General features: G+C 44.7%; 1 protein-coding gene across 1 annotated transcript in view; it reads right to left on the reverse strand.

Annotated features, from left to right (window-relative positions):
- LOC146829181 (sodium/hydrogen exchanger 2-like) overlaps positions 1 to 12291 on the reverse strand; it is a 615451-nt gene that overhangs the window by 520866 nt on the left and 82294 nt on the right. The gene's annotated exons all lie outside the window — the stretch shown is intronic.

Raw genomic sequence — 12291 nt, forward strand, 5'->3', positions numbered from 1 at the left:
GCGGTGCGCTCCTGGCCGGATGCTGCGATACTCTGGGGGGGAGACCTCAACACACATCTCAATGCACAGGTTGATAAATCAAACCCGGCGGGGGCTCGCACGCTTAGAGTTGCTCAATGCGTTCGTGAGGCCATGGGGGAGTGGGGACTGGTGGATGTCTGGCGGTTGAGGAATGAACGGACTTGTCTAGGCACGCACATCACGCCGGCACACAATAGTTGGTCCCGACTGGATTACTGGTTATTGGGAGAGGAAACTAACAGATGGGTGCTCGACGTCCGCAACTTACCACGCACGCTGTCCGATCACAACCCTGTATATCTGCACCTGCGGATTCCAGCGTGCCCCCATCGCCCCTTCACATGGCGCTTTCGCGCGGAGGAACTGCGGGACCCGCTCTACCTAGACACTATCAGGGAGGCCATTGTCAATTATTTTTCTGAAAACACGGGCTCCGTGGCTAGTCAGGCGTCTCTCTGGGAGGCGTTCAAAGTGACGATCCGGGGGGTGTGCATTGGCATCACCGCTGGCATTCTGAAGGACATACGGGGCAGCTTGCTAAAATTGAGACTGCTCTCGTTGGGTTGGAGAGGACCTATGCCGAGACGCCGTCTGCTGCCACGCTGGCGCGTATACATGAGCTGCTGGTGGAATATGACAAATGGGCGGACACAGAGGTCAAATACAGGGGGAAGCGACACGCGGCCAGGGCGTACGGAGAGGGTGGGCGACCTGGCAAGCATCTGGCCGCTAAATTACAATTTCGGGCGCATCATCAACACATAGATAAAATTGTGGATGCTGCAGGCATAGAACACTTCACACCGCAGGCCATTGTAGACCAATTTAAGGATTGTTATCAGTCACTTTACACGACGCAGGGGGAGGTGGAAGGGTCGGCCCTGGCGGACTACCTGTCGGACATAGCGTGTGCGTGGCTCTGTGATTCCCACCGGGAATATCTATCACTCCCGATAGATGAGCAGGATGTCCGGGACGCTATTCACTCTCTTCCCAATAAAAAGGCTCCCGGGCCTGACGGCCTGTCGGCCGAATTCTACAAGACGTATACCGACCTGCTTGCCCCGCATCTACTAGAACTGTATGCTGAGGCGCATGAGACAGGCGTACTGCCTCCAACTCTGCGCCAGGCCATGATTATCACCCTCCTTAAAAAGGATAAATCGCCCTCCAGCTGCGACTCCTATCGCCCCCTATCGCTGATTAATCTGGACGCGAAAATATTGGCTAAAATTTTGGCCACAAAACTACAGCCGCTTATGACCCGACTGGTGCTCCCAGATCAATCTGGGTTCATACCGGAACGATCCACCTCTCACAATCTGCGGACTATTTTCTCCATGTTCCATATCCTTAATCCTGAGCTGCCAGCGGCTGCTGTCATGCTGGACGCGGCTAAAGCCTTTGACTCCGTCGAATGGCAATATATGTTTTACATACTGCGTAAGATGGGCTTCCCAGAAGTCATGCTGCAGTGGATTCGGCTTCTATATACGGACATATCGGCGGTGGTGCGCGTGGGCAACCACACGTCCGGGCCGTTCCGCATTGCAAGGGGTACGAGGCAGGGGTGCCTGCTGTCCCCTCTACTGTTCGCTCTCGTTCTTGAGCCGCTAGCTTGTAAGATTCGACAACGTCACAGAGAGTCCGCCTTCAACTTTAACCATCGGCCGGTTGGGATATCGCTCTATGCGGATGATATGGTCTTGTTCGTCAGACACCCACAAACGTTTTTATCCCCGGTCCTCCGAGAATACATTAAATTTGGCCTGTACTCGGGGCTCACGATAAACTGGGACAAGTCGGTCGTGATTCCACTCACGACGGTTACGTCCCGGCCTCACCTGGAATACCCTCTGATCTGGACGTCCGACCCAGTAAAATATCTTGGAGTGTGGGTTCATCGCGATCCCGAGGTAGTGATCAGGGAAAATTACGGTAGGGCTTATGAGGCGCTGGTGCAGCAGGTGGACGGCTGGCTGCGTCTCCCCTTGTCCCTGGCAGACCGCATCGCTGTGATAAAAATGGTCGTCCTGCCGCGCTTTCTATACCTATATTGCAATATACCGATAAAATTAACTCAGCAATTTTTCACGCTGCTGCGTGCCCAACTCCTGCGCTTAATTTGGGGGGGACGGCACCCTAGAATTAGCTGGAAAACACTGACCCTGTCGTACGAAAGAGGGGGATTCGCGGCGCCAGACTTCTACGTGTATTATCTGTGCGCACAGGTCAATATGCATACTATTGGTATGGACCACATAACTTTATTCCACATGTGGCGGTGGAAGATGGGGACGCCCATCCCACCCCGCTTCGAGGTATGCTCACGCACACTGCCCGACATACGCCACGCGCTGAAATTAACACGCTGGACATGACAATTGCTGCCTGGCAGGCAATAGGCCGCAGGACACAGAGGCTGCCGCTGTATGCGCCGGCCCTACCACTGGCACACCACGCCGCTCTGTCGGTCACACGAGAGGCCGGCCCTCTAATGTCGCTCAAGGAAGCTGGTATCACTCATATGCAAGACTTGTACCCGCAGGGACATTATCTAGAGCAGAATGATCTGGCCTACATACAAAACCCCACGCCACTATTTGTGTATACATGTCACCGTATTAAACAGGCCATGAAGGCTCACTACCCCGGTTTCCCTGCAGAGCCCCCCACACTCAAGGCACTGCAGCTGCTGCTGGTAGCTCCGTCTAAGAAGAAACTACTTACTAAATTGTACAAAGCTGTACAGGAGGAGACGGTTAACGGCCCTGATGCTAGTCTTGCCAAATGGAATGCTATTCTAGATCTCCCACTCGAAGCTGCGGATTGGGAGCGGATTTGCCAGTTGACGGGTCGCCTCACCCCCAATGGCAACCTGCGCATTATCCACTTTAAATTCTTGCATCAAGTCTACTACACCCCGGCCCGACTGCACAGAATGGGATTGAGAGAATCGGCTCGGTGTAGACGGTGTGGCCAAGACGAGGCGGACTTTCTGCACCTAGCGTGGGGCTGTGGGCCAGTATTTGAATTTTGGGGGGCGGTGCTGACTCATATTCATAAAATGACGGGGGCATTGCTTCCATGTGTGCCAGCGGTGTGTCTGTTGGCTCATGTACCTCAGCTGAAGGGCGTGGTGGGCAGATTTGTGAGGGTTGCCCTTCTGCTGGCTAAACGGCGCATTCTGTTTACATGGGACGGAGTGGCCAAACCAACGTTAAACAAGTGGTTGTCAGACATGGTATACTGCAGGGAAAACTTGGAACTGTATGCAGAGGAGCTACCCGCCTCCTCCCAACCGAAGGATATTTGGGGGCCGCTCAGAAACTTCCTTGCTGAGAAAATGTTGGCTGATACTGAGTGAGTGCGATTGTGTCACGTCTATTTCAAGGGGTAATGCTGTGCTGCTGTTCGTGGGGCGGGCCCACAGTAGGGCACACGCCGTATCTCCAAAATGCACACTGTAATTCTTTACTCTGTCCGGAACTGTACTGTTGTTATAACGTTTTGTTCTTCTGTATGCTGCTCACTGATGATTGTGAAACGTATTCTATTTTACCTAACAAACAGATTTAAAAAAAAAAAAAGTTTGTTCTGTGAATCGGGCCCATCGAGTTTGTTTAATAAGTTGTACCTTAACATTTTTAAAATAAGTGACTTTTAACCATGTTAATTTAAATGTTTTATGTATTTAGGTAAGGTAGTTGTATATTTTCATTTTCTTCCAGTTTTCTTTTTTGGTTTTCTGTTGCTAGTCTGGCAGAGTGTCTTTGTCATGCAGCTTTAGTGTTTTTGGTGTGGTAATTTGTGTTTCTGTTTAATCTTTAACATGCATTTCTGTTTTGTGTGTTATTTTGGATATCTTTTTTGTTTAATTTGATTTATTAATGATACGTCTTACATTACATTTATTGTAGTAAGTATTTTTTATTTGATAATGAATTTATGTATTGTAATATATTTTAATTTTATTAAAGCGCCGGGACACTCCTCGGAGTAGCCGTGCGCTATAAAAATCCCGTTTTAACATAACATAACATTTTCTGAATTTAAAGTTTATTTTAATGTTCTAATAATTAAATATTGCAGTAGATGACTTATTAATTCATGTTGAGTTTAATTGTATTTACTGGTTAAAGTAAAATAGAGGTTTTGCATTATTTTGTAAAATTGTTGCTCTATTTTTTGTGATATTACTGTAGTCTAGATTGAGTATTTTGATAGTTTTGGCATTTTATATAGTTATTTAATGGTAACAATATTTTTGTTTTCGATATTTGTGGCCTCAATATTAATAGAAATAGATTCTCCAATATTTTCATCATCGCTATTTGTGTTTAGGTTCATTAAGAATAGGGTGGCGATATTTTTGTAATCAATAATTGTTTTGCGGATATATTTGTGAATCAATACTGTTTTCATCAATATTATATCATTAATCCATCAGGATGCCTTTTCTATGTTACGTTATGTTATGTTATGTTACTTTAATTTATATCGCGCACAAATGTCCCCAGAAGGTGTATCTTTGTGCAAAGCAAGTGAGAGTACAGGTAACATGATAAGAATATACATCCATATTATTGCAGGAAGTAACACATTAGATTCAAGGTTATGCTTCAGCAAGTGTATTGTGGTATATGATTTTCTTGATTAAGGTGTTCATTTTGAAGTTGCCTGGATTTGGTGAAAGAAAAAATGTGTGATACTTCTAGAGCACCTAAAAAGATGTATCCTTTGATGAGAACATTTAGGCATACAAAAAGGTGATGAACAGAATGCTTGAATTAATCTCATCAACTGGTAATACTCGGGCCTCATCCCAGTCTATTGTTATTTTGCACACCATGCCACCTTAGTTTGGATCCAGCCATATGCAAATAAGTCTTGACCATGCTCCAATGGTAATAGTCCATCCCGACCTACCAGGGCAGGTCCTACCCAAACCGAAACACAAGTAACCCACACCCGGCTACGCCCCTAATCTGGCTCACCAGATGGGTATAACATGGTTCCAGAGGCACAGTGGGCACGGGTCCCACTTCTGGGCCTATCTTACTTAGGGCATCACATTGAAGCATACAAAAAAGTGATGGATGGAATGCTTGAATTAATCTAAGCCACTGGTAATTAGACAGGGTGGCATCCCAATCCATCGTCTTTTTGCCCTCCATGCACCCCAGTGTGCACCCAACCATATGCAATTCAGTCTTCACTAAAGTCTACATAGGAATTTATTTGTACTCAAAGAAAAATGTATTATTCTGACCATGAACTTGGTAGGCAGTTTCATGATAACTATAATTTCCTAAATCAATTCAAACCTAATTGCATACAAGGCTTGTTAGCAGGGTATACAAAGCTTAGAGAGAATATGTTTGCAACAAGGGAGATAGATGCAAATACGTTTGGGTCAAGTACAGACTTTGACAAGTGTTTTCCACTCATGTCTTAAAGTTATACAATAAACACAATAATTAATTGTGCCCATCTACAGGAAGGGACATGTTTGCATTATTAAATAGCAGAGCACTGGGTACATGATCTTTGCAAGGACATCTTGTATTGTGAAGGAAAAGGAAAATACATTTCAGATAAGCAGGTCTAAATGTGTTACTTCTGTTTTTTAACAAAGGTGTACCCTGATACAGTGCATGTGCATGACAAACTAGATATATGTGTGTGTTAAACTCAAAGATTTTAGTCTGAAATAGCTTCAGTTTTACTGAGAGTGTTTTCCCCATATAGCACCAATAGGTACAAAGTGGGAACAGCTCTTCATGCTATAAACAGGGATTAAGTTTAAAGTACTAGAAGACATTTAGTAGAGAAGAAGTTGTGTCTGATGTAGCACAGCTACAATATGGCTTTTAAAGTAACATTCATCATACTGCCCTAAAATAATGAAGAGGTCCACTGAAAACAGGCACTCATTATGATTCATGTGGAATTCCCTATCTTGGTGGTAGTACAAATTACAAATGGTGGGTCAGGAATATGTGGCATTGGATTCCCTTTGCAGGAATCCTGCAAATATTTTCAGGAGAAATCCACAAGGTAATGTCTGGAGATGAGAAGTTTTTTAACATTAAAATACTCAGGGCCTCATTTATGAGGCCCCTTGCGGCACCGGAAGCTCGCTTTTTTGAAGTTCCGGTGGCACAATGTGCCCCGGCATATTTACAAGGCCACGTAAAGCCAGCTTTTCATGATCTTGTAAATATGTGCCCCTTTCACGCAGAAAACTGCATGAAAGGGGCGTTCCATGCGTGTTGCTGTGGGTGTTCCTACGCAACACCCATGGAATCTGAAGAATTCCCAGATTTATAAGAAATCATAAAACTGGGAATGCTCAGAATCTAATGTCACCCCCAAGGGTGGCATTGGGGAGGCACAACAAGGAAAAATCATTTCATTTCTACTCGTTTTTTAGGTCTCGCTGAGCCCAGCGCATGCGCTAGCTCGGAGAGACATTTTGTATGTGAGTTATAAAAGTGCTGCTGGCTGACCTAGCGCTTGCGTGCCCGTGAGCGTGCACGCACGCAACCGCCATGCGCTAGGCCAGCCAGCAGCACTCAGGAACGCCTTTAGCGCGTCATCACGATCACTTTCGATTTCACAGCGATCGTGATCGCGATCACTTTCGTAGCATTGGCCGCGCGCGCACACAACTCCCGCTTCTCCCCCTCCCCCACCACATATCGCGTCTCGTGGCTGCGCCCGCGGCCAATGCTTGTTTTATTTCAAACTTAAAATGTAATACCAAGCACGGCGCCCACTTCAGGGAGACCGCGCTCGGTTTATTTTATTATTTTCCTTCATCTGGGGTAGGAACATCTGAAGGTGTCGCTTTTTTAACTTGCCTAGCAGTATGGTCTGTACTGTGAATCCACCCCGCCTCGGGGAGAGGTGTGCCTGCTCTTAGGAGTACTGCGGAGAGCCTATGTTTCCCAATAACCAACTTGCATAGTTTTGTGATTTTCCCTCCTGCTTTTCCCTCTCACCCCCCACACTTCATGTCTCTTGACCTCACTCTCGCGCGTTCTTTGCTGTCCTAGCTTTCCTTCGTCATTGTTTCCAGCTTTCTCTTCCTCCTCCTCATCTTCCCTCTCTTGCTGTAAGGCAAGTCCGTGTCGCCAAAATAGGCGCCGATGCTCACCAGCTGCAACCACCGGCACACATTAAGCGCCGACGCTTCCCTTGTAGCAGAGAGGGCTGAGTGCCTGAAATGGATGAGCAGGCCACACCGCTCAGCTGAGTGTATTTTGTAGAGGGCTCCTCCACAGCGTACACACACTAGCTCCCCATTTGTGGGAGGTGGAGCTATGACCCCTGCCACGAGCTCCTTCCAATGCAAAGGTTCCGTGACTCACAAGAACATAGATTGCTCACAGGCTCGATTCAAGGGACCGTTGCCTGCTCAGCGGTCACATCATGAGAAGCACTACACAGAGTGCATTCCTTGTGCTTTTTTATTTGATCATGTCTGTCACTACAGATAGTAGATTGGAGATGTGACCGTGCGCCTTGAGCTGGCTACTAAAGAACTACTGGGAACCAACTTCTAGCCCTGGCATTGGACCAACATCCTGTGATTCTGTGCGAAACATTTCAACTCGCCGTGTCCAAAAGACTTTGTAAATGTTTCAGGTGCTCATGCAACGCGCTCTGTTTGCTCCGCCAAATTTCCGCTGTGCAAAAACAAAAGTAATAATAATAAAATAGCAGTGGGAGATCTGAGCATTGACTCTACCAAAAGACACTCCTTGCGGGTTACACTACTTCCAATTTGCGCCCTAGGAAAATCGTAGCCATTCATAAAAACAAAACTTACTGTGTATTAGTCACTTCCTGTTTTTTTTTTTAAAGAATGCAAAGAAATAATGTAAATATTCCCGAAGCCCTGAAGTTTGTCCTACAACACACATCATTCTTTCTCTTTTATTGAAGCTCTTTTTATTGCAGATAAAGCAAACAAATACCCAATGACATTAAAAATAATACATTGTAGCACCACAACACTGCCATACAAATTCGAACTTCCCTACCACCGTTGCCCGCCCCCTCTCCCTGTCCGCCCACCCATGCCCAGGGTTGGTTTAAGATCAAAAATAGGCCCCGGCAACCTAAAAAAAAGCATTTGCAATGCAATAGGTCTCACATTAGCGAGAGTTTAAGCTATTGGCATTGTAAATGACATTGCCTTTTATTTATGTTTTTAAAACCAAAACATAAATAAAAGGCATTGTCATTTACAATACCAAAAGCTCAAACTTGCGTAAATGCGAGACCTATTGCATTGCAGATGCTTGATACTTTTTCTATGTGTGCTACAGAAAGATGAAATCACCTATTGTCTAAGCTGGATGGGAAATAATAAACTATTATTGTAATACATCTATACAATAGAAATACATGCTAGAATGTATATAATTTGTTTACATTTAGAAATAACGATTATTATCGACCTATTTAGCTGAAAGATATTAACAGCACACTGAGATTCACTTGAAAGCATTCAGGAGACCCACCTTTACGCACGTAAATTGATAAGATGAGGCAGAAAAAAAGAAGTCAGATAGTTGGTATGACATATGCACCCAGGGTTTTGTAAACACACAATGGTAGACCAGGAAGAGAGATATGTCTTTGTTGTTGGGACCTGGGATAGGGGGATCAAACTGTAGAGTGTATATATGCGCCCAATGTCAATCAATTTCAGTTTATACATTCCCTAGGTACCAGACTTGCTGAATTACCCAACTGCGCAGGATTATTGGGTGGGGACTATAATATGGTAGTTGATATATTCAAAAGGACAGGTCTGCAGTGCCCCTGCATAATGACACTTGCAGGGCGAGCTCTTGGCAGGTTAAATCTTGGCTCACACATTGGCAGTTGACTGAGATATGGAGGGATCAGCTTCCATCGCGAGATGAGTATTCACATTACTCAGCCATGCACATGGTATACACATTGTTGGATATATTTTTGGGTAAACATAGGGTGGAACTTGAGGTAACAGGAATGGAGTATTTAGGAACAACACAGTCAGATCTACATCCATTATGGGTGAGGGTGGAGAACGGTGGCCCATGACCCCTTTGGCCACTTGGAGATGGCAGGCAGATGCACTCTTGTACACCCTTCAGGCAAACAGGAGGATAAAATATTTCACACCAATTTGGGGAAAATGAGGGACAGGCAGTGATAACACTTCTGAATGGGATGCTTTTAAACTTGTATTGCAGGGCATATGCCTGAAACTACTTTCGGGACTAGAAAGATATTAGCCCATCAGTTAAAAGAAATGGAACAGGAGATTTGTGTACTGGAGATGATAAGTGTCATGGACCAGGTGGTTCGCAGACAAATCAAGGCCAGAGATAAAGAACATCATGATCTGAGGCTACAACGTAAGTGTCTCAACTATAAAGAATATGGGCATTATTTATGAGGTTTTGGCGCAGGGCAGCACCGCAAGGAATCTTGCTGCACTGCCCTTCATCAGGAAAAAAGGCAGAAATGCACTGTATCAATAAGATACAGCCCTATCCTGCCCTTTTCTCCTGCGCTGGTGCATAATGGACTGCCATGCGCCAACGCAGGCCCCCTTGTGCCATGGTGCAAGGCTGTCTGTGTTGTGGGGATGATTGATTTTGTACAGGAAGGGTCACCTTGCTGCACAAAATCAGTAAATTCAGGCGATTTCCTCTTTCAATGTGTGCTGCAGAATATAGGAAACATAGAAAAAGGAAAAAATGAGTAGAAATTAAAACATTTCCCTCATTGCGCCTCCCTAACGCCGCCCCTGGGATGGCACTAGATTCTGACACATTCCCAGGTTTACTCGTAAAGCTGGGAATGCTTCAGATTCATCCACAGAACACCCACAGCGACACCCATGGAACGCCCCTTTCACACTGTTTTCTGCATGAAAGGGGCACATATCTACAAGGCCATGAAAACCCACATAAAGTGACTTTGCGTGGCCTTGTAAATATGCCAGGACACATTGCACCACCGGAAAGTAAAAAAAGTGACATTCCGGCAGCACAAAAGTGTCTCAAGTGGCCTCATAAATGAGGGCCCTATGTTGCTAATCAAAGTGGGGAGGGAGAGTTAAAGGGAACACCTACTGTCATGGCTAAGGAAAAGAAGCAAAAACTAATTTATGCCAAATATATGGTAGTCAAACACCTTTTCCAATGGGCACTGAACTTTTTACTAATTGTTTCTATTCAACACCTCATGTTGGCAAGTCTTTAAAATAAATTGTTTCTACCCAAAAGACTATGGGCCTCATTTATGAGAAGTGGCGCATCGCTGCGTGAAAGCAGCGATGTGCCACTTCTCAGTGAGCCCTCCTTGCGACACCAATGATGCATCATATTTACAATATGACGCATCATGTTGCAGGGAAGGACAGATATGTCAGTATTACTTACGTGTCTGTCAGAGCAAAAAATGGCGCATTGCTGGAGTTGTGTCGGATGCCCGATGCAACTCCAGCAATGTTCTTTTCACATGGGGCAAGCCCCATGTGAAAGGGCCTGCGTCACTCTTACGCCTGCCAAGAGGCAGGCGTAAGGTTGTGACGCACTGGCGTCCTAGAAGTGGCGCAGTGAAATCTCCTAGATTTCGCTGCGTCACTCCTACGACCCTTTCCTTCGGGGGAACGCCCACCCTGCATACATTATACCTGGCGTATGTATAATGTAGCACAGGGGCTTACGAAGTGACGCATCTGCCTAGATACGTCACTTCGTAAATATGGCGCAACATGGCACATTATTTACGCCACCGCTGCATCACTAAAAGTGACGCAACGGCGGTGCAAAACTGGCACAAGGGGCTCATAAATAAGCCCCTATGTCTCTCTCATCTCAATCTATTGGCTGCTTGATGCATTTTTGCACATTTTATTCAGGGTTTTCAAAGGAACGCATGAGGGACTATTTTACAAAAGGAAATAATCATACTGTTAGCTACATTCAATTTTTTATTTCATATATGCATGATTTACGGAAAGCAATCCTTTATTGCAACTGTTTCCCAGTTTTCTCAGTGCCAATGTATCGGGCTTTACTGTGCTAAACAGCATTTATGCATGCAACTCATGCTAAAAAGTTAAGCATACCTGTATGTACAAGCATTAGCTTATGTTTTGAAGCGTGGCCATTAATTAATGCTTAATAGACTCTTTATATAAGACTGCAATTTTACAGTTTATTGAAAAGCCGTTGAATTTGCCATGTAATTATCAAGAAAAATGTGCAATATTGACAAATATTGTTTTTTGTGACAAGGTGCTCTTCCAAAATATTTCATACTTTTGCTGAATAAACACACATTGTCACCAACTCCCTCCTCTTCCGGTTGTGGGAGTGTAAAGGATGCACATACAGCTTCAGTCCCCAAGCAATTAAATAACTTAGATTGTTTGAAACAGTCTGAGAACATTTTAAGTTCTGATGCTCGTGAATAACCTTTAAACCCATCTATCCTTGAGGTCTGAATACCCGCAAATGGAAGAGGTGGTGTCATCTGTGACATTCTTATTTCCAGACTCTCCCCCTAGCTACTAATGCATATGTCTGTTCACAAGGCATTTTCAAGATGTTGACACAGTGTACCTTTAGGACTATTTTACATGACTTTGTGAATTGGCCCCAAAATATGTAAACTAGGATTAAAAGTATTATTCAGGAAATATACAGGTCCTCTGTGGGAGTTGGCTGGCTGGAGTACAAGATGGGTGAGGGAACACCGGGGGCCTCCATTGTGAGCCATGCGCACATCAAGAACTTTGCCTTGAGTGGTGAGGCTGGTGTTGATATTTTCTTATTTTGATGGCATATGATATGTATAATCCACCACTGTGCTTGGAAATGGAAGTTTTCACTGTGAAAACTTCCACTGTGCCTACGGTTTACGTTTGTACCCCTATTTATGTGCTTTGTTTAATTCTCAATAAAAAATCATTTAAAAAAGATTCCCAAGCCACATATCTTTCATTCTGGTTCTCTCATTCCAATACGGCCTGCCAAAATCAGATCTATATTTTGACGGCAATAACATTGTTAATGTTGTCATTCGCACATACCTGGTTGTATAGAATAAGGATGCCCTATATGGGGGAGGAGGTGTGTGTGTATTTTTTTTTTTTCTAAACAAACCATTCAGTTAGTATGCCCTGTAAGAACAATATCGCTTCATCTATTTGAGAGAAAAAGTTCAATTGTTATATTTTTGAGGCAATAAATT

Source organism: Triturus cristatus, chromosome 5_2 (genome assembly GCF_964204655.1).
Source record: "Triturus cristatus chromosome 5_2, aTriCri1.1, whole genome shotgun sequence".
NCBI classification, from domain to species: Eukaryota; Metazoa; Chordata; class Amphibia; order Caudata; family Salamandridae; genus Triturus; species Triturus cristatus.